The 15,000-nt window shown below is 48.1% G+C and overlaps 1 pseudogene; it reads left to right on the top strand.

Annotated features, from left to right (window-relative positions):
* The window catches only part of LOC123082834 (uncharacterized), a 35,379-nt pseudogene extending 20,820 nt beyond the window's left edge, over positions 1–14,559 (top strand).
* Positions 14,560–15,000: the final 441 nt, after the last annotated feature.

The following is a 15,000-nucleotide window of genomic DNA, read 5'->3' as shown; positions in this document are numbered from 1 at the left end:
AAACGAACGTATTGTACCCACCCTAGTCCTCTTTCAATCGATCTCCGGACCCCGAGATGAAATCGAGAGAGAACGAGTGGAGGCATGTGTGATACCTAAGGCGGATTAAATTTTTTGAACTGGTGATCATAGCATCCGCAAATCATATATAAAGGGTATTCAATGTTCGTTTCGTTTTTGAATGTACAATATACTCCCTCCTATCCTTTCTAGTTTACATATAAGTTTTATGTGTAGTCAAAGTATCTCTACTTTGATAAAAAAAAGTATCAACATTCAATAACGCCCAATCAATATTGTTAGATTCGTACGTACTCCTAGATTTGTACTCGAGATGGTTTCTAATTTGTTTTCAACCACGCGAATGTGCTTGTTCTCGCGCATGCTCTTCCTACTAGGATTTCGCCACGTATAACCAGTCCAATAGTAACTTTTTTAAGCTCCCTGTCCAATAGTACTAGTGGAGTACTAACAACATCTATACTAGAGTATGTAGTGCTCATAGTTGTACTCCCTCCTTCCATTTATATAGGGCCTATGTGGAGGAGAGAGATGTGAAAAAGTAAGGGGAGTGAGCTCTCATGCAAGAGCCTAGCTATATACGCATTCCTAGTTAAATACGTACAATAAATATGAAGAAAGAGATGGAGAGGAGATGGAAAAAAGTACTAATACAATAGCCAACCTTATATTTTTTCCGGGAAATAGCCAACCTTATAGCCCACACTAATGTATTAGTGCATATAATAGATGATGGCTATAGATGACATGGCAGTTCCTTATAGCCATCGACTAACTATATTATTAAGCATGCTCTAATGCATTTTTTAAAACCGCATTTGACTATTGACAAGATTAATAGTACATGAGATGTATAATGTGAAAATTATATCAGTGGAAGCTCCTTTCACATACGTATCCCTGCCTTACCTCCCTTTCGGTCACTTACTGGTAGAACCCATGCTTGCTAGGCCCCGCATGTCAGTTACTCAATGGGTTCGGCCACGTCAGGGGACCCTCATCCGTAGTATACTCCCTCTGTTTTTATTTACTCCGCATAAAATGACACGGACAGGGGAGGGGGAGGGACGTCAGTTTGCTCTCAACTGCGGTTCCACAAGCGAGCGAAAATGCAAGACGAAGCGCGTTCCATTCAGTGAGCGACGTGGAGGTTCCAGCGTGCTGGGCTGTAACGCGAACGCGACAAGAGCGATGTACAGTCAAAATTGATTGAGCGGTCGTCACCGAAACCACTATTCACACCAGAACCTTCGCTGCTCGGCCTACGCCAGCCACTGCCCTAAAACCACACCTAATCTCCAACCCCTCCCCCACCTTTCGATCCCCTAGCCCGCATTAAGCGTCCCCTAGTTCGCCGAAAAGCCATGGTGCGCCGCAAGATCACGTACTACAAGATGCTTACGCCGGAACACCGTGCAGAAATCGCGGCGGCGGTCAGTGCCAGAGACCTCCGTTCCCAAGCTCGCTTTGCGGCGGGCCAATCCCCGAGTTCTCTGGAGCCAAGCTACGAGGAGGAGGAAGCCGATCCAATGTTCATGGCGGAGGTCGCGGCGCAGAAGGACCCCGATGGGTATGAGACGATGGACGTCGACTTCGTGCCGGCGTCCGAGTCCCCCATGGTGCAGGCGGACCAGCGGTTCAACCTAGCGATACTAAAGGAGGACCGGGAGGCAGACGCTCAACTCGACGCGGAGCGCATGCATGCCGCTGCCATCGAGGCTCTCCTGCAGGCGAAACCGGATGTCATGGATGTGAACCGGGCGACGGAGGCTCAACTTGAGGCGGAGCGCGCGGATGCCGCTGCCATCAAGGCCCTCCTGCACGCGGAACCGGACGTCCTGGACTTGAATCGGGCGATAGAGGCTCAAATTGACGTAGAGTGCGCGGATGCCACTCTCATCGAGGCCCTCCTGAAGGCGGAACCGGACGTCCTGGACTTGAACCGGGCGGCGGAGGCTCGACTCGACGCGGAGAGCGCGGATGCCGCTGCCATCGAGGCCCTCCTGCAGGTGGAACCAGACATCCTCAACTTGAACCGGGCGGTGCACGCTCCGCGTGAACGAGTAGCTGGAGGCCGAGGACAACCAAGGTGCGGAGACACACGTCAGCAGGTACGTTGGTTCGCGCCGACAGCCAAAGACAACAAGGTCGTCTCGTTCCGCGAGCAGTGATAGTTTTTCTTTATGTTGTTGTTTTTATGGATCTTTTGCTGTGTAAAAACATATATTGTTATGCAAGTCGCCTGACTTGGGTCAGTCTACCATTTCAGGCGGTTGGATGAATATCCTACGTCTCCTAACCCTTCTTCCTCTCACCTCTTCTTCTTCCCCAACAGACCACCGCACGGGCCGTACGGATACTCCCCAACATGCGGTTGGATAAACATACTCTATGAACAAAAATTATGTGTCAGCGGTAGGATGGCTGAGTTTGTATTGTTCACATGCGACAGCACGTGTCAGTGAGGGTGCGTTCCCTTGGTTGGGTTTGCGGCGTGCAGGAGCGACTATGCATGTGAGGGTGCGGTGCGACCGCGGCGTGCAGGAGCGACCGTGTGAGGGTGCGGTGAGACCGTAACAGCCGTGCGCAAGAGTACCTCCTTTTCATTTTGCAAACTTTAGGCAAGCTTGGAAAAAATGTGTGGCGAAGTATGGCAATGCAAGGCCTAGACCCAAACAGGATAAGTACGTAGTACTACGTACTAGGAGTACTAGTGTTTAAAAAGAAAGGCGGGGTTTTCCTTTGCGGGATTAATCGATACAAATCCTCGTTTCATGTGTCAATTAATGCATATTTTTTCTCCAAAACGCAAAGAGCTAACCATCTCACTCCTCATCGCTTGATTAATGCAGCGCCATGCAAACCAACATTCTCACTTCCGCATGCATGCAGGGGATATTAATGTCCTTGGTTGCTAGTACGAGGCAAACCCCATCAATTTTTCCTTAATCAGTGTTAGTGGCCTTTTGCAAATTGTAATTTTGATATATTGGCCTTGTGTACAAAAAATGGAGGTAGTAACTATATTTGACTTCCTTCCCATTGCGGTGACGTCGACAATATCTCGAACGTTGTTGTTTGGCAAAGTGCGTTCGACGGAGAACACCATTGAGGGAGACCACGGTAAGTCGTTTGCAAGTGCCGCCTGCAAGCCGATACAACTGCCTTATTTTCTTCCAGGAAGTCTGTTGAACCAAAGGATGCGTAAATGTACTAGTACTTCTCGTACACAATAGCGTCGTCCGTCCAGCTTAGTGCGGTGAGATGGTTTCTCAAAGAAGACGATGGAGAAGCGGAGTCAGCGAAGAGTGAAATGATGGTTGCTTCGTCCGAACTTTGTGATTTGTGATAGAAGGGACAGGGGAGTAGACTCTGTCCTCTATACTGTACATGCATCCAAGCACGGGAGAAAAAGGAGGGACGTTGCATTTTTCTATTCCTTCAATCAATCAATCAGGGAGCCTCGGTTCCATCCTTTTGGCTTCGGCAACACCATCCACAATGGTTCGCATGATGCCAAAAGCTATTTTCACATATTGCTACACATTGTGGATGCCCTTAACCATACCACTTGGTTTTGCTCCTGTGTGCTATCTATACAAATCTCAATTATATTGATCTAAAAAATTATAGAATCAAGATTAGTAAAAAGGAGGTGATTTTGCCGCGCGGATGGCGGGGGGGGGGGGTTCTTATTTTTAGAGGACATTTTCCTGGCGGTTTTCTAACATGCGGTCCCATGTTTCAGTGCTTTACCAAGCCGATCCGCTTCCCACATGAGGCAGAACAACGGCAGAAGCAACACGTGGTTAACTTGAAGAAGATGAGGGAGAAGCGGATTCAGCAACGAGTGAAATGATGGTTGCTTCATCCCTCCAACTTCTTTTTTAGCATTATTACTTTGTCCCTCCAACTTAACTGCGGGAAAGGCGCAGCTTTGTGATTTGACGCCTCATTGCTCATTACTATGCCGGTGCCAGGACTGGGTGCTTCACCCCGGTTGCTCTGCACTGTATTCTGGTATGGCACGTGGACCCGGTAGCTTGATGCACCACATGTCGGCGAAAGGGACTAGAAGATTTATGAAAGTGAGCGCTCCACTCTTACGACGAAGGAGTACACGACACAACGGCCTAGTGAACTGTCACTTGTATTGTATATAGTACTGTAGTTTTACTATTTCGCACGATCCATCCATACAAACCCGATTAAACAGGAAAGGGCGGGATTTTTCTCGCGCGGTATATGATACTGGCCATACATTTCAAAGGCAATTTTAATGTATGAAAACTGAATAATTAAGTAACAATATGATATCTAGTAAAATTAAAAACACATACTATGATTTATTGTGTTAGAGTGTAGTAGTAGTGCAGTATTGCATAGTTGTTAGATGTAACATGCGAGAACGTGTACAGATGTAATTTTGGAGGGCCTACAGAGACAAAAGCGTAATACGTTCACCGAACTTCAGAATAAGCTGATTACGGTCACTATATACATTTTGCAGTGATTATACGGTCGCTTGCTCATGGTTCAGCATCTGATTGCACTCTGATGACCGGCCAAATAGTCTGCGTGGCACCATGTTGACTAGTTAAATTGACCACGTTCCTTGTGGGTCCCACCTGTCAGTTCACATAGGGAAAAGGTCGGATAAACACAAACTTACGCAGGCGCGACAAGACTCCACCCCGTGCGCGGAAATCACCTGGTTGTGTGTGTATGTCAGGGCCTGATGTGTGCACATGCACGTGTAGGTTGAGCACTTGAGCGTGAGAGTGTGTGTTGGTCGTGTGGTGTACTGGTGTGTGCATGCATGCGTGCGTGTGAGTGTTGTGTGCGTGCATGGCTGTGTGTGTACGTGTGTGTTGCGTGCGTGCGTGGGTGCATGTGTTCGTGTGAGTGTTGCGTGCATGCAGTTCGTGTGCATGCATGCGTGTGTGTATAATCACCACACCAGCTCTTGTGTGTTAAAACAGACGGCTCAGCATACCAATACAAGTCCACCTTGTCCGTTGTGCCCACAGTCATGACTTCGAACCACCGTTCAATATATTTTTGTCATTTGTTTTCATTCTTACTAGCAAGATGCACGTGCGTTGCACGTAACATCAAGATGCATTTGTATGACTAGTTTATCTTGTGAGAGAAAAGGATGAACGAGGGAAGGCCTTATTTTGCAAATGTGGAGAGGTGTGTGGGTACCTTTTTGCAAAATTGTCATAGTTTCTTTCCTATCCGTCAGATATAAATCGGACGGCCTATATTGCAGGATGGCAGGTAGACCATCATCACCAACTATGTTTTTTATAAGAGTGTATTTTATCCCTACTCTTATAGAAACATAGTCGGTGATGATCGTGTGCCTGCCATCCTGCAATATAGGCCGTCCGATCTATATCTAACGGATAGGAAGGAAACTATGGCAATTTGCAAAAAGATACCCACACCCCTCTCCACACTTGCAAATAAGGCCTTCCCTTGTTCATCCTTTCCTCCCACAAGATAAACTACTCATACAAATGCATCTTGATGTTCCGTGCAACGCATGGGCATCTTGCTAGTATTTTATAAGAGTCTAGATGTAGAGTAGATACAAGCCGACAGGTGGGCCTGATGGTAGTGAGATAATGTGATGCAACACTAGAGGTGCCACGTGCAGCGTTTAACTGGTCAACTACTCGTGTCTTGAGCAAATACAGAGTTGTACGGCGAGCCCGTGACTGTATAATAACCACAAAACGTAAATGGTGACCGTAATGAGTGGATTCTGAAGTCCAATGTACGTATCGTGCTTTCGCTTCAAATACAATGATCGTCACTGTATATATCGCGAGAGAAAGATGAAACATGCGTGAATATGCTGGGGGCTTACTTTTAGAGGACCTGGAGATAGTTTTTATGCGTACGTGAAAGGGGCGTAGAGGGGGGTATGCGATGGAGAGAGAGAGATGCTCTTCCTTTCTCTTTATTATGACTAACTTTATATATAGTATAAAAATATACAAATTCACAGTGCGGAATAAATATCATTGTGGGCACCATGCAATGCAAGCGTTCATACTCCTCCATATAACTTTGTAATGTTGTATATATGTAGAAATTCTAAATTATTTTTTGGCCACACTTTATTCAAAAGGAATGTTGTATGCGAAATAAACGTGAAGAGAGGGCTTTTTAGATCAATGGGGTATGTGATGTAACATGTGTGAATGTGTAGTTGATGCATTTGGCAGGGCCTAGAGAGGTATGTGTGTGTATTACGTATTCGAGAGAGGCATGGATAGAGGGGCCAACAGGGGGGTGTGGGAGAGATAGCACGAGAAATGAGAGTGGTCTAGAGAGAGAGACGAATATGACGTCATGGCGAGAGATTCCCTTGAGTGTGTATATGTAAGGGGGGAGTGGATAGAGGCAACATGAGAATATTTTTTGTGTGTGTGGTGTCTGTGTTGGTATGTGTGGGTGTGAGAAGATAACGAGACATGGGGGCAGAGGGTGTGTCACCGCGTGAGGTCCGGTGGGTCGAGGTGAGGCCCTTCATTCGGTTCCGTCCTGCGCCACATTGGTCGCCGCATGACGCATTTAGGGAGACCCATGGATGACTAGTCGTACAAGACAAAGATAGCATAATTGTGAAGGACTCCATGTCCACCGACAAAGCCGGATAGGATTTGTAACCCTAGGTTCTCGGACTAAGGTAACCCCTTTATCTCTGATATTACTATTCATCCAACCTAACTTTAAGGGGCATCCTATAGAATGCTCTGCTAGAATCATACTCGTCGATTAGGAAGAGAGGTGTGAAACAATGCGTGAGAGACAGGCCTAAAGATAATGTGCATACAGGAGACACATAGGCAGGTCTATGTATATAGAAAGGGTCGATGGAGATTGTGCGTGTGTATGCTTGCGAGAGGAAGAGTGCTTGTGATAAAGGTTAGTGAAAACAGTCGTAAATGGTTACAAGAGGGAGGGAGGGTTATATCGAGAGCATGTGTGCGAGAAAGACACCTCAGGAGAGAGAGTGTGAGCATGTGTGAGAGACCGCCGATGGAGAGTGAAACTACACGTACAAGACTCCTGTACACATTGATTAAAGATATAAATTGTATCCAAATATTAGGATGGGATCATGATATTTGCAATTCGCGTAAGGAACGGTCATTGATCCACCAGACATCTAGATTCTATCGAATTTGAGCATGTCTATGTTATTATTCGACAAAATTGATCCACATAGTTAGTATTTTGAACTCTAAACAATGCATCACTTTAGCAATCGAATATAAACGTGAGTATAGTTCATGTTGTGTGTGTAAAGCACATTATACATACGAAAGTTACACAATGAACATTACAAATAGCTACCTATGAACTAGCATACATTTGAATTCAACTTAAGGTGGTTTAAAAAAATTGAATTCAACATGAAGTCCATTCAATTATTTGAATTTGATATCATGGCATTTGTAAATCATACCTTAATTATGGGGGCACCAATCTTTGCTCTGATTTTGTACATAATAGCATATGTAGTCGTGTACAAAATAGATTCTAATTTAGCTCCTCCATTCCAAAATAATCGTAGTTATAGGATTTTCAAGTGTCAAAATTTCAAAAAAAGCGGATAATTCAATGAGGTTTTCAAACATACAAGGTCAAATTTAACGTTGTCTATTTAGGTCAATCCTCAAAGTTCAAGAGTACTCTAAACGTGAATGCTTGTGTTTCAAAATTTCGAACGAAGTGCTAAAAGAGCCTCTACTCGCCCGCAACCGCGTGAGACCAATGTTTGTTAGTACAAGGAAATTACTTTTCTAATAACTCCGACCCGTGAAACCTACCGGCCCAACGTCCAAAGGTCTAAACCGGGGTAGGTTTGTAGCTTCATCTAGATGCCATGCAACTGCCTCCGAAAAACATTCATACACAATGGCCGCCTAAGCACACATGCGCATGGCTAAAATCGTTCGCGCCCACTATTTGGGACACCTAGGATTATCATCCTACCCCCGACCCGTAGTAGGTCCGAAATTTAAGAGGGGGCAAAGTTTGTACTTTCCCCAAATTTCAAACAAGCGGGTCCCATCTTCTGTTCAAAAAAGCCAAAAACAAGCGCGTCCCAGACCGAAACATGGTTCTCCCCGCCGCTGACCCGTCCGATTCCCCATCCGTACTCCGTGGGCGCAAAAACTACCTCTCCACCAGCGGCAAAACCCCGACGTCCTCCGTCCGCCGCCCCACTCCACCCATCAACCACCGCCCTCCTCCATCACGCCGGAGCCGATAGCCCGACGTCGTCGTCCACCGCAACCACAACTGCAACGCCCTCCACGGCTAGTAGTTGAAGCCGAGGCCGAGCCGTCTGTACCTGAGCCAGTTCAACCACGCCGTCCTGCGCCTCACCGCTGCCGCTCCAACTTCACCACCCTCCACCGCGCCGGAGCTGTTCCTGCTACGCCGTCCTTTGCCGCCTCGGATCTGCTTCCCCTCCGCCGACATACGGCCACGGCAACACAGTCAACAATTTGGCCATGGGTTCGTCCAAGCCTGCACCCTCCTCCAGAACATCGGTTTCCCCGGCTAAAAGAAGAAGATCGACGCGACATGAGGAGGCGACCACACCGGCAACCGAAAATGGTACTCCTCTTCCATTATTCGTGCAAATCTTACACGTCTGCTTGCACGGTTTTCATCCCACAGAAGACACTAGTTGACCGCTTTTGCTTGATACTAGATGTTCCTAGTAACTCGCGATGCACAAGGTTTCTCCTCATATACTATTTCACCTTAGCTAGAGGTCCGTCGCCCCCTGAATTTCAATTCCTGGTCAGTTGATTCCCAATTAACGGAAGCATTCCCTGGCGTAATAGGTGCTAGTCCGCCTATTACGCCGGGGAAGCAGCGCCTCGCTGTTTATCTTAGGGGTATGTGGGGCCTAGAGCTACTACCGCCTGATCTGGAGGTTGGCCGAGATTAAAGGGATGGCCTGGGGGCGCTGCCTAGCATGGCGGTGGTGTGAGGTCGAGGGGAGGGCGGGGTGGCGGAGGCAGGGGTCTGGGCCGGTGGTCGCTGGCGGTTCGAGAAAGATCGTCAACAGTGACTGGCGGGAGGTAGACGAAGGCCATCTGCCCGTTCCTTATGATCAGACGGTTCATTAAAAAAATTAACTGACCTATTTATTTTCAGTCGACTGTTATCTTGATATGACCACATGTGGTGGTGTGCTGGAGGAGTACCTGCATTTCCTGTGCTCATATATTACAAAATCATACATAGTAGAATCTAATTTTGTTTGCCATGCAATGTTGTAGAGCTATCATATGTCTCCTCTCATTTATTTTTCAGCCACCTGGTATCTGCTACTTTTACAGTGCATTAGTTCTGCACACACTTCACCCATACTCTCACTATTGTGTTTTTATGCAAGGGTATTTTAGACTCTGCTGCTATGAGAGAAGCAAAAGACAGAAGTCGCTCCAGCGTCGTACGCGGATGGGCCAGACACATTTCAGCCTTATAATAGGTGCAATGTCAGCAGATGGAGACGGTAAACGTAGCTCTGGAGTTGATGACCTCGCTCGCAATGAACCACCATCCCAGGTGCTTGCTTTAGCTTCGTGGTGTCATATGTGGTTGCATGTTCCATATGGTGTCTAGCTTGTATTCGAAAGGCCGAAGTCGGTCTTTATTAAGATAAGGAAAGATATTTTTTACGTGAACCACCATCCCGTGCGCACTAGAAGACAAATAGCTAGTCATGGCACTGGCCGAGCCAGTGACAAGCCCAACAAAGAGAGGCATCAAATGGAAGCCAACTAAAAAGCCGCAATGGTGGCGAAGCAGCCCACCTCCCACCAGGCTCTCGGGTCCTAGATGATCATGCTCACCACTCCAGCCGGATGTCTAGCTTGTATTGCTTCCAATTTGGTTAAATTGCATCTGCTTAGCTTACACATTATACCTTTGAATATGACATGCCTTTCTGTTTTTGGTACATACTAGTACATCTGTGTATTAACCATGTTCTTACATCAAACTAATGTTCTTGTGTATCCCTGATCAATCACTTATGATGAGGCAGTCAGGCAAGTGGATACTCCTCATTTAAAGAATGCAGCGTCAGCCTCCCGACATGATTCTCAAGAAACAGCAAGGCTAGATGAAGATAGTGAACGTAGCTCTGTAGTTGATTACCGCATTTCCCCTACACTAGCATCGCAGGTGCTTGCTCTAACTTGGCAGCGTGATATGTGGTTGCATGTTGCATATGGTGTCTAGATTGTAATTCTTCCAATCTAGTTAAAGTGCATGTGCTATTTTTCTTAGCTTATACATTATACCTGTTAATGTGACATGCATCCTATATTTAGTACATAGTACATCTGTCTATTAAGCATGTCCTCACATAAAACTATTGTTTTTTGTATCCCGCATAAATCAATATGATGAGAAACCTTCAGTATATGCAGTGTGATATTAGTTGCATCATTGATATGATTTATAGCATGCGCTACTTCTAATTTGTTGAAATTCCATTTATGATGGGACACTTTTAACTTGGCAGAGTCATATTGGTTGCATCTTTCATGTGGTGTCTAGCATGCATTGCTTCTTATTTGGTGAAATGGTTTCTGCTTAGTTTACACAAACAGTTGTGAATATGCCATGCCGTCCTGTTTTTTGTATTATTCCATCCTGTAATCATGTGTTTGCCTTACATCAAAGTAGTGATTGTCAGTATCATGCACGAATGAGTTCTGAAGAGTGAATTTTATTGCTTTTTCTTGTCGGTTTTACTTGACAATTCAAAATCAATAAAGCGGATGGAAGTTAGCAAGGCAGCGGATGAAGGTGCTCCTTCCAAATGGAGGGTGAGGGAGTCCTAGATTAGGGGGTGTCCGGATGGCCGGACTATACCTTCAGCCGGACTCCTGGACTATGAAGATACAAGATTGAAGACTTCGTCCCGTGTCCGGAAGGGACTTTCCTTGGCGTGGAAGGCAAGCTTGGCGATACGGATATGCAGATCTCCTACCATTGTAACCGACTTTGTGTAACCCTAACCCTCTCCGGTGTCTATATAAATCGGGGGGTTTTAGTCTGTAGGACAACATACACAACAACAATCATACCATAGGCTAGCTTCTAGGGTTTAGCCTCTTCGATCTCGTGGTAGATCTACTCTTGTACTACCCATATCATCAATATTAATCAAGCAGGACGTAGGGTTTTACCTCCATCGAGAGGGCCCGAACCTGGGTAAAACTTCATGTCCCTCGCCTCCTATTACCATCCGGCCTATATGCACAGTTCGGGACCCCCTACCCGAGATCCTCCGGTTTTGACACCGACATTGGTGCTTTCATTGAGAGTTCCTCTGTGTCATCGCCGTCAGGCTCGATGGCTCCTACGATCATCAATAGTGATGCAGTCCAGGGTGAGACCTTCCTCCTCGGACAGATCTTCGTCTTTGGCGTCTTTGCACTGCGGGCCAATTCACTTGGCCGTCTGGAGCAGATCGAAAGCTACGCCCCTAGCCGTCAGGTCAGATTTGGAAGTTTAAACTACACGGCTGACATCCGCGGGGACTTGATCTTCGACGGATTCGAGCCACTGCCGAGCGCGCCGCACTGTCCCGACGAGCATGATCTAGCTCTGCCGCCGAACAGTGCCCTGGAGGCTGCACCCGCATCAGCTTCGACCCTTAATTCGGAGCCAACTGCGTCGATCGAGGATGGGCGGTTGGACGCCACCTCGGGGGCTGCGATCCTGACGGTGATTGAGCCGAACACCAGCCCCGTACTCTGCGAGACTCGTGACTCCAAGGAGCCGGACTCCTCTCCGGACTCCGAACCCTCTGCACCCTTACCGATTGAATCCGATTGGGCGCCGATCATGTAGTTTACTGCCGCGGACATCTTTCAGCACTCGTCCTTCGGCGATATCCTGAAGACACTGAAGTCTCTCTCTTTATTAGGAGAGCCCTGGCCGGACTATGGTCAGCAAGGTTGGGGCACGGACGATGAAGAAATTCAAAGCCCACCCACCACCCACTTCGTAACCACTGTCGATGACTTAACCGACATGCTCGACTTCGACTCCGAAGACATCGACGGTATGGACGCCGATGAAGGAGATGATGACGAACCAGCGCCTACCAGGCCCTGGAAAGCCACCTCGTCATATGACATTTACATGGTGGACACCCCAAAAGAAGGATATGGCGATGGAATAGCGGAGGATGACCCCTCCAAGAAACAGCCTAAGCGTCGGCGTCAGCGGCGCCGCTCAAAATCCTGCCAAAACAAATACGGTGATTCCAACACGGGAGATAATAATACTCCGGAAAGTGCCGAAGAAAATCCCCTCCAGCAAGATTTAGCACAGGAGGATGGAGAAACCAACCCTCATGAGAGAGCGGCAGACAGAGAGGTCGAGGACGATAATTATATGCCTCCCTCCGAAGACGAGGCAAGCCTTGACGACGACGAATTCGTCGTGCCAGAGGATCCCGTCGAGCAAGACCGTTTTCAACGCAGGCTTATGGCCACGGCCAGAAGCCTCAAGAAAAAACAGCAACAACTTAGAGCTGATCAAGATTTGCTAGTCGACAGATGGACTGAAGTCCTTGCGGCCGAAGAGCATAAACTCGAACGCCCCTCCAAGAGCTACCCAAAGCGCGGGTTGCTACCCCGATTAGAGGAGGAAGCACTTGATGCGGCCGACCGGCCACCTCGTGGCCGTGACAGAGAGGCCTCTCGGCCCTCCACTCAAGCCGCACCCCGTACCAAGGCACGGGAATACGCGCCGAACTTACGAGATATGTTGGAGGACAAGGCAAGGCAAACAAGATCGATCTACAGATCGCGGGGGCGCCCCACGGCTCGAGACGGTAACCATCACGCTGGCCACAAATTTGTCAGGGCCGAACACAGTAGACAAAGCTCATTGGAGCTACGTCATGATATAGCCCAGTACAGAGGCGCCGCACACCCACTATGCTTCATAGACGAAATAATGGATCATCAAATCCCCGAGGGTTTCAAACCCGTAAACATGGAATCATATGATGGCACAACAGATCCGGCGGTATGGATCGAGGATTATCTCCTTCATATCCACATGGCCCACGGTGATGATTTCCACGCCATCAAATACCTCCCACTCAAGCTTAAAGGACCAGCTCGACATTGGCTTAATAGCTTGCCAACAGGATCAATCAGTTGTTGGGAGGACCTGGAAGCCGCATTCCTCGACAATTTCCAGGGCACTTATGTGCGACCCCCAGACGCCGATGACCTAAGTCACGTAATTCAGCAGCCAGAGGAATCGGCCAGGCAATTCTGGACACGGTTCCTAACAAAGAAAAATCAAATAGTCGACTGTCCGGATGTTGAGGCCCTAGCAGCCTTCAAGCACAATATCCGTGATGAGTGGCTGGCCCGGCACCTTGGATAGGAAAAGCCGAAATCTATGGTAGCACTCACGACACTCACGACCCGCTTTTGCGCGGGAGAAGACAGTTGGCTTGCTTGTAGCAACAATATGACCAAGAACCCTAGTAATTCGGACACCAGGGACAATAGTGGCAGGTCGCGTCGCAACAAGCAGAAGCGCCGCATTAGCAGCGACAATGCTGAGGATACGGCAGTTAATGCTAGATTCAGAGGCTCTAAATCCGGTCAGCAGAAAAAGCCATTCAAAAGGAATCCTAGGGGCCCGTCCAGTTTGGACCGAATACTTGATCGCTTGTGCCAGATACATGGCACCCCCGAAAAGCCGGCCAATCACACCAACAGGGATTGTTGGGTGTTCAAGTAGGCAGGCAAGTTAAACGCCGAAAATGAAGACAAGGGGCTGCATAGCGATGACGACGAGGAGCCCCGGTCGCCGAACAACAGTGGACAGAAGGGTTTTCCCCCACAAGTGTGGACGGTGAACATGATATACGCAACCCATGTCCCCAAAAGGGAGCGGAAGCACGCGTTAAGGGACGTATACGCGGTAGAGCCAGTCGCCCCAAAGTTCAACCTATGGTCCTCCTGCCCAATCACATTTGATCGAAGGGACCATCCCACTAGCATCCGTCATGGAGGATTTGCAGCATTGGTTCTAGACCCAATTATTGACGGATTTCATCTCACTAGAGTCCTTATGGACGGCGGTAGCAGCCTGAACCTGCTTTACCAGGATACAGTGCGGAAAATGGGCATAGATCCCTCGAGGATTAAGCCCACCAAAACGACCTTTAAAGGCGTAATACCAGGTGTAGAGGCCAACTGTACAGGCTCAGCCACACTTGAAGTGGCCTTCGGATCTCCGGATAATTTCCGAAGTGAGGAGTTAATCTTCGACATAGTCCCGTTCTGCAGTGGTTATCACGCACTGCTCGGGTGAACCGCATTCGCCAAGTTCAATGCGGTACCGCACTATGCATACCTTAAGCTCAAGATGCCAGGCCCTCGAGGAGTAATTACGGTCAATGGAAACACCGAACGCTCCCTCCGAACGGAGGAGCACACGGCGGCCCTTGCAGCGGAAGTACAAAGCAGCCTCTCCAGGCAGTTCTCCAGTCCGGCCACTAAACGGCCGGACACCGTCAAGCGCGCCCGGAGTAACCTACAACAAGACCGCCTGGCACGATCCGAGCAGGTGTAGCAATGCGGCCCCAACCCCAACCCTCGTAAAAAGGCGACGCCAGTACTTCGCGTACATAACTACGCTCTAGAGATACCACGGGTACAGGGGGAGGGGCACCATCATGGCATGCTCAAAACACGGCTTAAACCGTACCAGGGGCTGCCGATTTTTTAATTTTCTCTTAATTTCAGGACTCCATCCTTCAGAAGGCCTGTTCGGCAGTTCAATTGCCGCACAAATGATGCAAGAACCAGGGAAGCAGACAAGCCACGCCGCATTACGGAACTCCCAGGTGGTCTCTATCACGAGTAGTATACCTGTTCCGCATAC

The sequence above is a fragment of the Triticum aestivum genome, chromosome 4A, assembly GCF_018294505.1.
Source record: "Triticum aestivum cultivar Chinese Spring chromosome 4A, IWGSC CS RefSeq v2.1, whole genome shotgun sequence".
Lineage (NCBI taxonomy): Eukaryota > Viridiplantae > Streptophyta > Magnoliopsida > Poales > Poaceae > Triticum > Triticum aestivum.
Note: the sequence above shows the minus strand (reverse complement) of the source record. Positions and strands in the feature narration are given on the sequence as shown.